Below are 9,336 nucleotides of genomic sequence, written 5' to 3'. Positions count from 1 at the left end.
TTCCAGGGGGGCGGGGGGCAGAGCCCGCAGCAGCAGCCGAGCCTGGCGGCGCCGGGGGGCGGCGGCGGCGGCGGCGGCGCGGGGGGCGGCGGGCAGTTCGGCGGCGCTGGGCCGGGGGCCGGGGGCGGCGGCGGCCCCTCGCAGCAGCTGGCCGGCGGGCCTCCCCAGCAGTTCGCGCTCTCCAACTCGGCGGCCATCCGGGCCGAGATCCAGCGCTTCGAGTCCGTGCATCCCAATATCTACGCCATCTACGACCTGATCGAGCGCATCGAGGACCTGGCGCTGCAGAACCAGATCCGGGAGCACGTCATTTCCATCGAGGGTGAGTTGAGCCAGGGGCTGCGGGAGCTGGGGCGCGGTGGCCTCTCCGGCGCCGGCCGGGGGCCTTGCTGGCCCGTTCCGGCCACGCTCTCCCCGTTGGGGGTCCTCGCGCGCCTGAGGTCGGGGCCACGCGGTTTGCTGATCGCTGGCGCTGCATAGCCGGCGGCCAGGCTTCGCCATTTCTCGTCTGGGGACACTTCGGGGCTGGGGGCAGGTCCTGTGCCAGGGGACAGGTTTTCTGATCTTAGTGCTCCAGGGCGTGAGAGTGGTGTCGCTCGGGGGACGGGTGCGCTCGGAGCCGCAGAGGTTCCGGGGTCCAGGGGCCAGGTCTGGTCAGGCATGGCCGGGGAGGGTGGGCGCGGCGGAGGGCCTCGGCGGGCCGGGAGGTGGGGCCGCTGCCGGAGAGGCGTCTCAGCCGCTGTCCCGGCCCTGCCCGCAGCGGAGCGGTGGATCGGAGCCTCCCGTTAGTGGATGGCAGCGTTCCCGGGCCCAGCGCCCGCGGGCCCCGGAGGGTGGCGCTCGCCGAGGCTCGCTCTTCCGACGCACACCCTCCACGCTGCCGCGGCCCGGCGGGCGCGGGCTAGGCCTGGCGCGGGGCTTGGGCGCCGGGGCCGCGTGGGAAGCCCCGGCCGGGCCAGTGGCGCCTTCGCTGGGTCCCCCCCGCGCCGGGCACCCGCCGCTGCTCTCCAGGGAGCCGCTCGAGAGGCGGGCTCGGGGCTGGTGGGCGCTGACCGAGCTCCAGGGACACAGCGCCAGGCGTCGGGGACTAGAACCCCGGGCCACTGAGCTGCCCAGCGCTCCTTTCTCTAGGCTCTCGGGCCCTGGACTTCGGCTACTGATGGGCAGAGGAAGTTGGGTGCACGCTGCTGGCAGATGTACCACGACCCCGGGTGTGGTGGGGTCGGGCAGCACCGCAGGCACCTCAGCGGTGTGGTGACCTTTGAACGCATGTGGGGCAGATGGGCCTGGGCCTGGGCCATCTGCTTCCTCCTCCGGCTCCATTTGCAGGGGGACGCCCACCAGCAGGTGGTGGGTTCGGAAATGCAGGCAGAGTGCAAGGCCTTTTGCTGATGACTTGTAGTTGTGGGCAGGGCCCTGTCCAGTGCTTGGGCCTCAGACCTAGGGCCGCACTCCCATCTTTCTCTCACTGTGTGAGGCTCTCGGGGGGGTGTCCTTCACCTGAACACCCCGTTTCTGCTTTCAGAGGTCCCCATGGCTGAGGAAGGCATAGTTGGTCTTTTGGGGGTAGAGGACCCCATTTAGAGCTGGGGTCCTGCTCTTTTCTTGTAGCATTCCCGTCTGCCTTCTTTCTATCCTTTTCCCAGCTCTCTCGCATCGCATCTCTTTCCTCTCAAGGCTGAGTTCACTGTGAACTAATTAGGTGACAGAAAAAAACTCATTAGCATGGATCTGAGTAAATGGCCTGAATCATCGGTGTTGCTGGGGACCAGGAGATGGCATTTGTGTGAGCCAGGGGCCCCAAAGAGAGGAGATGACCAATATTTCCTCCTAGATCTGAAGGGGTGGGGGGGTGGGGGAAAGAAATGCCATTCCCTGCAGCTTCCCTGTTTCCCCGGAGGAAGTAAGTTCCTGATCAGCACCAAGATGCCTCCCCCACCCCGCACAGCCCCTTTCGGAGGGGGTGGGACAGCCCCAGGAGGGGTGAGGGATGGCATCCAGAGCAGGGAGAGGCAGGACTGGGCTGGATTCCACGTCTAACTCCCGCTTCCTTAACAGTACCCCCGCCCCCCGAGCTCAGGAGGTCTCTGGCCCGGCATCTTCCGTGATGTGAAGGCCAGAGTTCCTGGGACACACTTGGGTTTTCACCCCCATCTTGAATTCAACATGATAGGCGGAATTTCCCCTCTTAGAGCCCTCCCCTGTGACCAGCTTCCCCACTGCGGTTTGGAAGTACCCCACATTTCCGTCTGCTTAGCCTGGAAGCTTGGTATCACCATTGTGGATCCTGGGACCCAATGTTTCATTGTCACCAGGGCCCAGCTGCCCCTCACACATCCGTTCCCAGCTCTCCTGGTCCCTACTTCCTTGCTCTTTCTTGGCAAGGCCTCCCACCTCTTTCTTCCTTCTCCCCTTTTTTTTTCCAGCCTCTCTCTTGGAACCCATCTTTATTACCCACCTCACCCTTGCTTTCCCACTCCTGTCGCCCCAGCTTTTCTGCTGTAGGCAGGCATCAAAAAAAAAAAAAAAAAAAAAACACCCAGAAAACTCCTTCTCCAATTTCTGCCGTATATCCTTCCTCTCCCCATCTGCTAAACCATATTGCCTCTGTCCTGCAAAGCGCCGTCGGCACCTTCTTTCTCAGTGGAGGGAGGGCAGCAGCTTCTCTGGCGGGCGTTTCCCTGCTCACTCTCTGAGCCTGACCGAGGCCCCTGCCAGGGCCCAGCGGACCTGGGTCGAGACTGTTACATGAACACATTCATCGCCTGGGAGGCTGATCCTGTGTTTACTAGGGGTGAGCCTCTTAGGGGGAAGGGATGACATTTTCCTAGTGTGTAAGACGCCTCACTCAGTAATACTTTAGTGAAGGGTGCGTTTGAGCCCTGAAGGTGACTGCAGAGATGCGGTCAGGATGCGTTTGGGACTGAGGAAGCGTGGTGGCATCTTGCCCTCCTGTATTCTCTCTGCTTCTCTCAGCCCCTCTCACCCCGTGGCCAGGGCAGGAAGAAGCAGAGGAACTTTGAGCTTTCCTGTGTTTCAGGACAGGATCTGGAGGGAGGGAGTTCCTTTTCCCACCAAAGGCCAAGGAAAGAGAAAACCTGTCCACCCTTCGGTCTTAAGGAACGAGGGGAATGTCACCAGGAGCCGGGACCTGGGACGGAGGGATAGACAGCCCACCGCGTGCGGAGCCTTTGAGCCACTCTCACCTCCCAGGTGGGGACACCGAGGCTCAGAGAAGGGAGGGACCTGCAGGGAGGGGCGCTCCCGGGGCTTGCTCGGGTGTCCTGGCTGTGTCCTAGAAAGAGGACACGAAGGAACCAGGCCTTGGTCCAGATGGGGGACAGTCTGGGCACGCAGAACACAGGGATGCTGGGCCAAGTGAGCCGGAAGCCAGGATGAGGTGTTGGGAGAAGCAGCCCTTGGGGTCCCAGCAGGTGGCCTGGAGAGGCAGGCTTGTCCCTGAGTAGATGCACACCTGGGGAGGTCTGCCCACGGGGAGGCCCGCGTGGAGGGCCTGGAAGCGGACTGTGGCCCCGGGAGGCTGCTGCTGTGGCAGGAACCCCGCTTTGTCAACTGGGTGACTTGTTCCCGCGGCCCGTGGTTTTCCCCCAGGGGTTTTTAAAGCAGTGAAATTCCTTGGACGGGCCAGCGGCCCAGCTGGCCTGTTCCCCCCTCACTCACGGAGGCGCCATCTGCCTGCCTCTGTGGGCTCCAGGCTTGGTAACATTCTGAAAGGACTCAGGTAAAAAGAGGTGCGGGTTTTCCTGTCTGGTTCAAAATTAGGCTGAAGAGAGAAGGGGGTCCGGAGCTGCGGGCGGGGCAGTCGGAGGGGGCAGCTGCAGCATCCACACCCTGCCCTGCGGGCCTGCCCAGGGCTCTAGAGTTTGTCCCCTGTTTGGTCTGTGTGCCGTGACTAGATCCCAGCAACAGCGCTCTGGTGCGGAGAGAAGAATTGTGTACGTTTTGGAGACAGAGAAGCCCTCTCCTCAGCTGATTCCCTTCTGCCTGCTCCTGGGGCGGGCATTCGCCAACCTGCTGGTAATCCTCGCCTGCGGGACTTGCTCGAGGATGCATTTCTGAGGCTCCCTCCAAGGGATTTGATTCTGTGGGTTTGGGATGGGGGCCCAGGGATCTGCGTTTGTAACTTCCCCGGCCCATTCTGGTAATTGGCTGGTTTGGGGAATGAGTGCCTGGTGGGGGACTGGTTATTTAGGACTTTGCACGAAAGGGCTCTAGGAATTCTGAAAAAGAGGATATCGGTGTGGGTGCCAGTGGCCTGGGAACGCTGCGTTTGTTCCAGATACATTTATTTAGCTCCTACTGTGTGGCCCAGTTGCATCTAGCACAGTGGAGAGCGGGAGGGGAGGGAAGAGGCTGAGCCAGCACTCTGGGCCCTGAAGGTGAATGGATCAGCCTGTAGGAGGTGCCAGAGGGGGGATTGGGAGTGGCAGGAAGAAAGGCCGGGTTTTAAGAAAAGCGGGGCGAAGATGAGAGACCGGGGAAGCCTTGTCAAGACCCCAAGCCTGCAGGAACTTGGGCTGCCTCGAGATGCAGCCTCCCCACCCTCCATCCAGTCCTCCTTCACTGCGCTCCAGCTCTCTGCCGGGTGGAAGACACCGTATAGATAAGACGGTCCTTGCTCCTAAACACCCTGTGGCTGGCACACACCCTGACTTTCCTCTACCACTTATTTCTTTAACTGAATGTGTGTGTGTGCCAGGTACAGGGTCTGAGAGGTGCTCCGTGCAGAGGGAACAGGTAGGCAAAGGCGGCAAGGGTCGGGGTTCAAGGAACAGCAGGCTGGTCCGCGTGCCTGGAGCACTGAGTCCACGGGGGACAGGCAGGAGGACCCTGGTTCGGGAGTTTTGAATGCTTTATCCTGTATTGATTCATTTACACCTCACCTTGCTCCAGGAGACCATACGAGGTGACGCTTAAGCCTGCAGGAGATGGGCTGTCACGGGAGGGTCGAAGCAGGAGCCAACCGGCAGGTCGTATTTGAGAGCCGGTTGCATTTGAGAACTTACTCTCTGTGCAGTGCCGGCTGGATCAGAGGGAACAGGGCCACAGGGAGAGCAGGCAGGAGAGGTGGATTAATGAGCTCTTAGTGTCCACGCCGTACATTTGACTGTGAGCCCTCCCTAGCAGCTGTCAGCGGGCCTGTGGCCTCAGAACCTCAGGAATGGAGGGGGAAGGAGGCCCTGGCTTGGGGGAGGCAGACCCGGGGCCCTGAGAACTCCTGCGTCTCCGCTCAGCATCTCCTGAACACCCACTCGGGACCCTTTGGCTTGCCCCCATTCTCTTTTTAATACGCAGGTAATTCGAGATCAGTTGAACCGGAGAGCATTCCTCCTGACGCCTAGCCAGCTTCCACCACACAGGCCAGGGGTGAGGGGCAGCTGATTTTGGCGCATGGAGCTGAGCTCTAGGGTTGTGGAAGCGGGAGGGGGAGGTGACCAGGATCTCCTGCTTTGAGGATGGGGTCCGTGGACTGTGCGGTGTTCCACCAGTTAACATTCCTCACCTGCCTGCTGGAGATGGTCACGAGGCCTCTGCAATCCTTTGCAGTCTTCTCCGGTGTGCAGGTATCATCTCCATTTTGCACATGAGATCTCCTAGGACTGAGATGGAGTCACTTCCCAAGGCCACGCGGGAGCGGCACAGCCAGGGACTCTGCCTGGTTTTCCAACTCCAGGCCTGGTGCTCTTCCCCTCACACAGATGGGCTGACTGAGCTTTGCTGGGCCAGGCTGGACACCCGGTCAGCCCTTCTGGGTGCCTCTCAGGCAAGGTTTTGACCTCGAGTTGAACTTTTGGAAGCCTTTAGAGTATCACTTAAGGGTGACCCAGAGCTCTTCTTTCCTGCCGTAGTTTTCTTCTGAGTGTCTTGAATCCCCAACTGAATGGTGGCTCTTGGAGGGGGACTCTCCCTTCTGTGAGCAGCGTGGATGTTGTGTGTAGGAGAAAGATGCTTGATCAAGAAACACTCCAAAATATTTGAACATTAAAAAAATTTAAGTGTATGTTTATTTTATTCTTTTTTAAATAACTCATTTTTTATATAATTAGTTAATTTTTGGCCGTGTTGGGTCTTCGTTGCTGCGCGTGGGCTTCCTCTAGTTGCGGCGAGCGGGGGCTACTCTTCGTTGCGGTGCACGGGCTTCTCATTGCGGTGGCTTCTCTTGTTGCGGAGCACAGGCTCTAGGTGCGCGGACTTCAGTAGTTGTGGCGCGTGGGCTTCGGTAGTTGTGGCTCGTGGGCTCTAGAGCACAGGCTCAGTAGTTGTGGCGCACGGGCTTAGTTGCTCCGCGGCATGTGGGATCTTCCCAGACCAGGGCTCGAACCCGTGTCCCCTGCATTGGCGGGCGGACTCTTAACCACTGCGCCACCAGGGAAGCCCCTAAATATATGTTTAAATGACAAAAATAACGCATGCTGGTTATAACACATTCAAATGTGGAAAGGAAGTCGAAGAAATGTGTGTGCCCCCCACCCCTCCCCGAGGTACCTGCTGTTGTCTGTCTGTCTGATGGGTGTCTTTCCCATCTGCTTTCTCTCCTATATATATCTACTATCTGCTGCTCCACGATTGATGATACTCTTGGCGTTTCACAGCGAAAGTGGGGCTTCTGTGGGAAATACTCCACTGGGAGAAGGGGAACCAGAGTCGCGGTTTCAAGAAAGGCATCTGCGTTCATGCGCCCGTCTGGCAGCTCCCTGCGGGACAGTTGGGACACCTGGGTTCTCATTCCTGTTCTGCCGCCGACTGGCTGTGAGAACTCGGGCAAGTCATAAAGGCGCCCCCGATCCCCCCGGCCTGTTCTCCTAGAACCCAGTTCTGGTTTCATCTGCACAGCTCGCTGTGGCCCCGCCCTCGAGCATTTGGACCATCTCAGTCTTGGGTCCCTGGTCCAGGGAGGGCAGACTCCGTCCAGTGGGAGGTCCTGAGGCTGGCTTCTTGTGCGCGGCATATGACACACGCTGCCCGGGAGCCCCCCAGGAGCTGGTCATCGCCTCTGTACCTGAGTTTCCTCAGGTGAGAAGGAGGGGTAGCGACAGTGTGATGGGGTTAGGCGCGGCCGGTGCCGACAGCGGTTCCTGGCACAGAGCAAGCACCCGGTGCGTGCTCGTGGTGAGCTGAGAGGCTGCGTGCAGTTGATCCAAGTCTCCTGGTACCTAGATCTTCACACACTTGTCTGATTATTTCCTTTGGACAAATTCCCAAGTGGAAGAAAACAGTGGGGCACGCACGACCTTTTGGGGGCTATCTCTGTGTGCCTCACTGCCCTGCAGGAAGGCCCTTTCCGTTTCCCTGGGGCAGAGACTGCCTGTTCCCTGCCCACCGTGTCCACCTGAGAGGTGAAGAGAAATGATGAAAGGGTTTTTGTTCTTGTTTCATCTTGTGTGTATCTGATTACCAGTGAGAGTCAACATGAAACATAATGTTTTTGGTTCTAGTATTTTGTTGCATTCCCTTCATATCCTTTATTCATCTTCCTCGTGGTTTGTTACTCTTTTTCTTAATATGTGTAAGATAGTTTTGGTTTTGTTTTTGCTTTTTGTTGGCTGTGCGCTTATGTGGGATCTTAGTTCCCCAACCAGGGATCGAACCCACACCCCCTACAGTGGAAGCCCGGCGTCTTGACCACTGGACCGCCAGGGAAGCCCCTGTGTAGGACAGTTTGAATCTGCAAACGTAGATCAGGCATACATCGCTGTTTGCTGGAGGGGAGCCGCGGTCTTGGTCTCTCTGGCGGCACTCTGGCCCTCTCGGGGCCCTGGGCACCGAGGTGAGTGAGCCCACAGCACGCGGTCCCAGAGGGATGGATGTGCCTTTGCTGTTTTCGTGCCTGTTTATAGTATGTATTTGCTTTCTCTTTCTTGTTTGTCAGCACCCCTCCTTGCCACTGCTGATGCACCCGCCCACAGCAGTTTCTCTTTTGCCTTTTAATTTGATGCTTTGTTGGCTTGCGAACCTGGAGCCCAAGCTGGTAGAGTGGGATTCGAGCCCAGTCGTGGCCTCTCCGTGTGTGTCTGTGGGTCTGTGTGTGTGGCAGGGCTGGGAGGCCGGGAGAGCTGGACCCCACTCGGGGCTCCCGCTCTGCTCCTGGTGGGAGCTCCCGGCCCCTCCTCTGTGTGTGGTCTCTTCCAGGGAGGGGCAGATGCACTTCCCTGCCCAGAGAACTCTTTTGGTTGAACAGGCCCTAGATGAAGGCCCTTTGCTACGAAGCGCTGTGAAGATTTGGTGGCTTTCAGTCTCTCTGAAGCCCCACTCGTCTTGGTTATTGCTTCTAGACTCTTCTAGACTGTTTTAGGTTGGATGATGTGGTAGAATGGAGCCTGGTGTCATTCCTTCTCCGTCCCAGTCTGTACAGGGGAGTGGGTACAATCTGGCTCTGGAGCCAGGCTGCCTAGGTTTACAGCCCTAACACTTAGTAGTGGTGTGACCTTTCTGTGTCTTGGCTTCCTTGCTGCTAATACGAGGTAAACGAGCACCCATCTCATTGTGTAGGTGAGACAGTGAAGTATGTTAACGCGTGCAAAGCTTTCAGACCAGCCCCGGCCCCTCGGAAGTGTTCACAGTGGCTCCAGCCTCTGCAGGGCTGCGGAGAGGACTCAGGGAGGGAGGGAGTGTCCCTCATGGCAGCTGCAGCGGTGGCTCCCCAGTCATGCTCCCTGAACCCGAGCGAGCGAACGGGAGAACCTGGCGGGGCAGAGTTTGGGGTAAGTTGGTTTAGCCTGGCGGGCCCCAGGGAGGGGTGCCAGGTCCGGACTTGTCTGACGTTCCAGCCGATTGGAGCAGACCCTGGACCACAGCTGGTCACAAGGAGTGTGTCACACAGGCACCCAGCATTGCTTTCATCTGATTGCTTGCCCGTCGATTAAAGTATTTCCTCTCATTCAGCACCAATTACACATGTGAGTCATGTGTAAATTTAAATTTTCAAGTAGCCATATTAAGAAAGTAAAAAAAAAATTATCTTTAATAATGCGTTTTATTTAACCCATTGTATCTGAAATATCATCATTTCAACGTGCAATTAACGAATTAATACAACGGGGCTTCCCTGGTGGTGCAGTGTTAAGAAACCACCTGGTTCGAGCCCTGGTCCGGGAAGATCCCACGTGCCGCGGAGCAACTAAGCCTGTGTGCCACAACTACTGAGCCTGCGCTCTAGAGCCCGAGAGCCACAACTACTGAGCCTGCGCTCTGGAGCCCGCGAGCCACAGCTACTGAAGCCCGCGCGCCTAGAGCCCGTGCTCCGCAACAGGAGAAGCCGCCGCAATGAGAAGCCCGCGCACCGCAAATGAAGAGTAGCCCCCACTCACTGCAACT

This window comes from Physeter macrocephalus, chromosome 5 (assembly GCF_002837175.3).
Source record: "Physeter macrocephalus isolate SW-GA chromosome 5, ASM283717v5, whole genome shotgun sequence".
Lineage (NCBI taxonomy): Eukaryota > Metazoa > Chordata > Mammalia > Artiodactyla > Physeteridae > Physeter > Physeter macrocephalus.
This window is presented reverse-complemented; position numbering follows the sequence as displayed.